This window comes from Lolium rigidum, chromosome 6, assembly GCF_022539505.1.
Source record: "Lolium rigidum isolate FL_2022 chromosome 6, APGP_CSIRO_Lrig_0.1, whole genome shotgun sequence".
In the NCBI taxonomy this organism is placed as follows: domain Eukaryota; kingdom Viridiplantae; phylum Streptophyta; class Magnoliopsida; order Poales; family Poaceae; genus Lolium; species Lolium rigidum.
In genome coordinates, this window is record NC_061513.1 from 292,343,918 (window position 1) to 292,350,318 (window position 6,401).

Genomic DNA, 6,401 nt, shown 5'->3' on the forward strand with positions numbered 1-6,401 from the left:
GCATGCCTCCTCTAGGCATAAAGATTCAATGGACAGGAAAAGAAACATTTTTTAAGAGATACATGGAGGGGGAGATCGCTCACCAGGCAGTAGCACAGGGTCGGCGATATGGACACCGGCGGCAGCTCCGGTGAAAATCACAACCAGAACAACAACTAGCATAAGGAAAAAGAAATCACAACAAGAACAAATTCTCACACCTATAAGTTTCAACACTATAAAAGAACCCAAATGCAGCAACCAACTCAAGTGTGAGGCAAAGACAGTACCTTTGGATGCCAAATATCGAGGAGCTCAACAGCGGCAGCGAGGGAAATTACTAGTCATATGAAGACCTGCTTCCTAAGCAGAGTTGTACATCTCATCTTAGTGCCTGCTGTATTACTCCATCATCACTTAAGTGAATCAACATTTGCTTTGCAAAAGAAAATAGAAGCATGTCACCAACACATGAATTAGATAGCAGTAACACACACGATAGCACTTGAAACAGGCCTAGGAGACAAGGGTTTATACCTCCCAATTGCAGACATGGTCCACAGATACCGGACCACCTCCGTGGTGCACTTATGTGTGTCGCCAATGATTACCACGACCACCACACCTCCTCCTCCCAGTTCCCCTGTGATGCCGGACCAGAAGCTAGATATCAGCACCGAACCAAAATGAAGCTCACAATTCTGACGGCAAGACACCTGAAATTAACATCAACACTGTTATAGAAAAAGAACAATTGGCAGTATCCATGAAGAACTGCTAGAAAGCAAATGTTAATATAGCTACTGGCTGATGAAGCCACGATTGCTAAACAGAGGTGTGTATCCTAATTATCAGAGGACTGTAACGGAGGCCTATGCTGAGAAACAGAGAAAAAATCGACCTTTTGGATCCTGCAGGACGTGGACACCTCCTGCACCCAGTCTCTCCAGTTCCTGCACGTCAACGGTCTCCTGCAAAGATGCCAGCCATCAGGGACATCAGGGCGCGGAGGAGTCCGTCGAGCAGCTGCTGCTGGAATTGGCGGCCCAGGCAGAGACCACCGAATACCACCGATCCCCTCCACCGAGGAGAGCCCTCCTTGCATCTCGTCGCGGATGACAGACCTCCGTGGCTCGTGTCGCCGCCGGAGCGTCCTGGTGGCCAGTGCTACCTCGCCAGCGTGCAGCACCTCCCAAATCACCCGGCCAAGCTGCGCGATCGAAGCCGTCCGCTGCAGGTTAGCTTGGCAGACCAACCTCCTCCAGTTTTAACTAGAATTCAGGAAAAAAACGGGCAGACAAAAAATTATAGTTTGTGATATGGAAAAGTTGCACTGCATGCTTATGATGACTGAGTGATGCAAATTTGGCAAGTACCTTCAGTTTAGTGTCTTCTGCGGCCAATACTACTGCACATGTTCTGAGAGTCATCATCCTGGTGCTCTACATTTAAAGAAAATGCAACGATATTAGTAGGTAGTAGCAACATAAATACCGCGAGTAAAACTTAAACTACTTTAACAAAAGCGTTAACAAAGACCCCTGAATCAAACATGGTCTCACCGGCCAATGATCTGCATGGTGAGTTTGATGAAGCCAGTATGGTTGTAACCAAAAAAGAACACTCCAGTGACCACTTGAGGCGGACACTATTGTATATAGCACCGCCATAACGCCAGAACATACACGGTTGCTGAGTTCGGATTCAGCCTTGGCCAACAGCTTCTTCAAGTTATCTTGACGAAAAAAGAAAAAGAGACGATTGGAGTAAATTCCACACAACAATGTCAATGTTGTTGAGTAAAAGGAAAAGTTTATCGGAAAGACAAATATCAAACAGAATATATCATTAGTAAAACTAAACAACCCCATTAATCTATTCTGACCAAACACTTAATAAGAATCAGCTTGAAGAAATAATTTACTGCAATGCATAGACAAGAGGGCGATGTTCAGAAAATAATACTGACTATTCACTGGGTGCATCAGAAATTACACAGTAGCATTTTTTGCACCAAGTTGGCTCCTCGATTTACTGAACCTCAAAGCTTGTTCTGATCTAATATGTGGATTAACTAGTCCTGCTAGACGTACTGACAAGGTATTATTGACTAGTCCTTCGAGTTAATTAAACATGCAAGATTAATATTCCAGTTTGCTTTTCAAAAATAAATCCAGTTTGACAAAGTACTCACATAGTCACATTTAGCTAGAGTGTACTACTGCAATTTGAATCAGCACACATGAACCATTAAATTCGGAAATCAAACCAACTGAATTATTGATGTGTCCTTGGTTTGCTTCTCCCAGTTAACTAACCTCAAAGCTTGAACTGATCTAATCTATTGAGTATACTACTGAAAACACAAACAAGTGTTCCTGGATAAACTACTGACAACAAAAATGCTTGCACATGTATCATCATTTCACGTTCAGGAAAACCGCGCCGCCAAGGTTACCCAGCCACTCGAGCACTCAAACTTGAGGCCCTACTAGGTCAGTATGTAGAACACGCGCCTCGTCTTACCATCCTCCAGCACAAAGGCCGGGAGCCGCCCTACCTCCACCACGCCACATAGCAGTGTCGATTCTTGTGGGCTCAGGTCTGAAAGAAAATGCACCGAACTTCACTGTCAACCTCAAACTCAAGTTCAGAGTGACAATAAATATGATGGCAATAAAATGTGATATTAAGAGGCGAATTGAACAGAAACAATTATAGTGCTTGCATAGCACAACGCCCAGGTTGCATCACGTTTTAACAAGGTACTCCAAAAAAGAAGATACTACTAGCATTTTTTTTGCAGCAAGGTTGGTTCCTCGAGTTAATTAACGGCAAGAGCTTGTGCTGGTCTAATCTATGGAGAAACTAGTCCTCCTGGATAAGGTACTGACAGGAAACAAGTGTGCTGTTATCAAAACTGTGTATGTATTTTCGTTGAACTGAACCAGCAGGCATAAATCTAGGTAATTTGCACATCACGTACAGATATTGAGTTCCTGGCGCACACACGGACTGCTATTCCCAAATCCGAACCCAGGTCCAATCAAATCGAGATCAGCAAAATTATTTACTGGTTCGTTTCAGGGATTAGAGAGAGGGAGAAGAGGAGGGGCGCCTCACCGGCCACACGGGGGCGAGGTCGTCGGAGGAGACCGCCAGACGCAGCACGTCGGAGTACTGCCGCGGCGGAACGGCCTGGTGGAGGACGCCGGGAAGGAGGGCTCCCCGTGGCGCGAGCTGCGCGTGGAGGACGCGGCAGCCAAAGCCCTCCATGGACTGCGTCGTCGCCAGCTCGTCCTGGTGGCCGGCTCGCCGGCGTGCAGCGGCTGCCGCCCTCGCCCACGCAAGTGACGCAGGCTGCCGAGATCGAAGGATCCGCGCGCGACGTGCCTCAGGCGTGCGCCGGCGGCCGGGCCTACCGCGCCGCCGTGGTTCGTGGGCGACCGGCGGGGAGATGCAAGGAACTTCTAAAAATTTGACGCAAGTTATTCTCCTGCTATTAAAAGTATCCCAAATTACTTCCCCCGGATTGGTCAAATCCCGTGAATAGGAAAGAAAATTAATTTTCACCAGAAAATTTGGTAAAGAATCAGTATAGAATTAAAACGTTCCTAAAATGCAGATTTTTTTTACTAAGTGATCGAAAAAACAATCGGAGAATTAATTTCGGGCGGAATTATAGGGAATTCACACGGCGGTTATTTTCCTGCTTGTAGGAAAGTAATCAAGGGAAATTAATTACGGGCGCGAGTATTTGGGAAAATTAAACCTATTTCTAATTTCCACCTTTCCAATTTAATTGACTCAAATAGGCACCATGGTTTGCTCATTGTCTTCTCTCCCCCACATTAATTAAATAAGAATAGACGGAATGCCTTATATAAACCTGACAAATAAGAAAATGCTTGGAAGCCCCACTTGATTCCTTGTCTCTCTTTTTTCCTTTCTAGTGAAATCCCTTTCACCTGACAAACGAGAAGGGTTAGCTTGCATAAGAATAACTCAGACAAGATAAACTCTTGGCGGTTTTAGAAAAGACATAGTCGTAGTATACACTACCCACACTACATGAACAGTTGGTGAAGACGACACGGCAGAGACCTGGCCGGCGAAAAATCTTCGTTGGGTGCTTTTTTGCGGGTACACGGCAAAGAGCTTTTGTCGGGTATCAAATGCAGACACAAGGCGAAGAAAAGCACATCTCCGTTTTCATTCCATCTAACGGCGTGTTTTCTTCACCGTGTCTCTTTTTCTTGGTACAGGGCAAAGAGTAGAAACCGGCCACGTCATCTCCCTCTCTTCGCCGAGTACCTCGAAGAGTGACACACGACAAAGACCAAGAAAAGCCACGGCCTCACTATTACTTCGTCGGGTGTTTTTTGGTAGGGTACACGACAAAGACTTGTTTAAGAATTTAAAAAAGTACAAACGCCGTGTGTTTTCTGGTGAGGACACACGTTGAAGAGATATTTTAGTATTAAAAAAAAGATAATGCCGGCGGGACGGTCGGAGCAGCAACCACATTGATATGCCATATCTCCACCACCCGTCGTCGACCATGCTCGTCGAAAAAGGGGCGCCGCTGCTCGAGGTCGCATTCGGCTACGTAGTTCGATGACATCATGGGAGGGCTCCAGCGCTCAACGCTGCAGGCTGCAGGTACGTCAGACAGAGCTCTCCGTCGCGGGATGCAGGGACAACGGCGATGACGGGGCGGAGCAGTACCTCGCGGGCTGCAGGGGACGGCGACCTTCGCGATGCGTCATTTTTATGTGACGCATTTGCGAGAAAAAAATTCAAACTTGGAATACAACAGTTATTCCTGAAAAACATTCACAAAATGAGCTATCACCTATGAAGTTCTATGGCTTTTAGGTCAAACGGGCTAGGTTACAGCCAACGGGAATGCATAGTTTACCGGAACGAGGCCGTGTTTCGCACATGCATATGCCCTGGGATGGAAATCAATGATGTGTGCCCTGGGGGGAGGGGGTTGTCGTAGGCCACGAAAAACCCTTTTCCATTTTCCATGTGCCCAAACGTTTTTTTTTTGTGTGAAGCAGGTGGCACGAACTAGGATTGAGGGAAACCCGTACACAACGACAGAAGAACACATACGCTACGCGTTCCACACACCCGCTCCACGCGCTAGCTCTCTGGGAAGCCGTAGGATCCTCCACCTTCTCCCGCCGATGTCGGTGGAATAGGGTCAGATTTGAACTATGCATCCACTTTTCTCTGCCCCTGATTTCCTAGAAAAAAATATTTTTTAGCTTCACAATGTGTCATTTTATGTGCCCATCGTTTTCGGTTTCACGCGTCTCCCACTAGGAGCACCGCGGCGCTAGACATAGCGAAACGGGAAGTCTGGTGCATCCCATACCGAGCACAACTAATTCAAAAAAAATTCAGAAAAATGTGAGACCTTCCCAAGGCGTCATTTTATGTGATGCAGTTGCGAGGAAAAAATTCAAATTTTGAATACGGCAGTTATTTAAGAAAAACATTCACGAAATGAGCTATCACCTACAGAGTTCTATGGCCTTTAGGTCAAAGAGGCTATGTTATGGCCAAGGGGAATGCATAGTTTACCGGAACTAGGCCATGTCGCGCACATATGTCTGCCCTAGGATGGAATCGACACCGTGTGTGGGGTTTCTCCATCGTGGCCACGGAAAAACCATTCTCCATTTTCTGAGTGCCGAAACTGTTTTTTTGTGAAGCAGGTACAAGGGCGTGAACTAGGGTTGAGGGGAACCCATACACAAAGATAGAAGAACACATACGCAATGCGTTCCACACACCCGTCCCACGTGCTAGCTCTCCGGGAAGCCGTAGGATCCTCCACCATCTCCCGTCGATGTCGTTGGAATCGGGCCATATTTTAACTACACGTCTACTTTTCCCTGCCCCAGATTTTGTAGAAGATTCATCTTTAGCTCTGGAACATGACATTTTATGTGCCCACATTTTTCGGTTTCGTGTGCCTCCCAACAGACGCGCTCAACCCCGCGAAACGGGGCGTCTAGTGCGTCCCATTCCGAGCACAACTAATTGAAAAAAATCAAAAAAAACGTGAGACTTTGGGGGTATCATTTTATGTGAACTAGTTGCGAGGAAAAAATTCAAACTTAGAATACGACAGTTAGTCCAGAAAAACATTCAAGGAATGCGCAATCAGCTACGGAGTTCTTTGACTTGGAAGTCAAATCGGCTAGGTTATGGCCAACGGGCATGCATAGTTTGCCAGAACGAAGCCATATCACGCACATGTGTGTGCCTTGGGAGGGAATCGATGCCGTGTGTGGGGGTTTTGCATAGTGGCCACGGAAAAAGTGTTTTCCATTTTTCGAGTGCCGAAACGGGTTTTTTTGTGAAGAAGGTACAACGGGCGCGATGTACGGTTGAGGGAAACTCGA

General features: G+C 46.6%; 1 long non-coding RNA gene across 1 annotated transcript; it reads right to left on the reverse strand.

The window, feature by feature from the left end:
* Positions 1-886: 886 nt before the first annotated feature.
* Positions 887-1,604, reverse strand: LOC124659213. Its single transcript, XR_006989489.1, has 3 exons — positions 1,542-1,604; positions 1,356-1,421; positions 887-1,250 (listed from the first exon to the last, which is right to left on the reverse strand). It is a non-coding gene; the product is annotated as an uncharacterized LOC124659213 (long non-coding RNA).
* Positions 1,605-6,401: the final 4,797 nt, after the last annotated feature.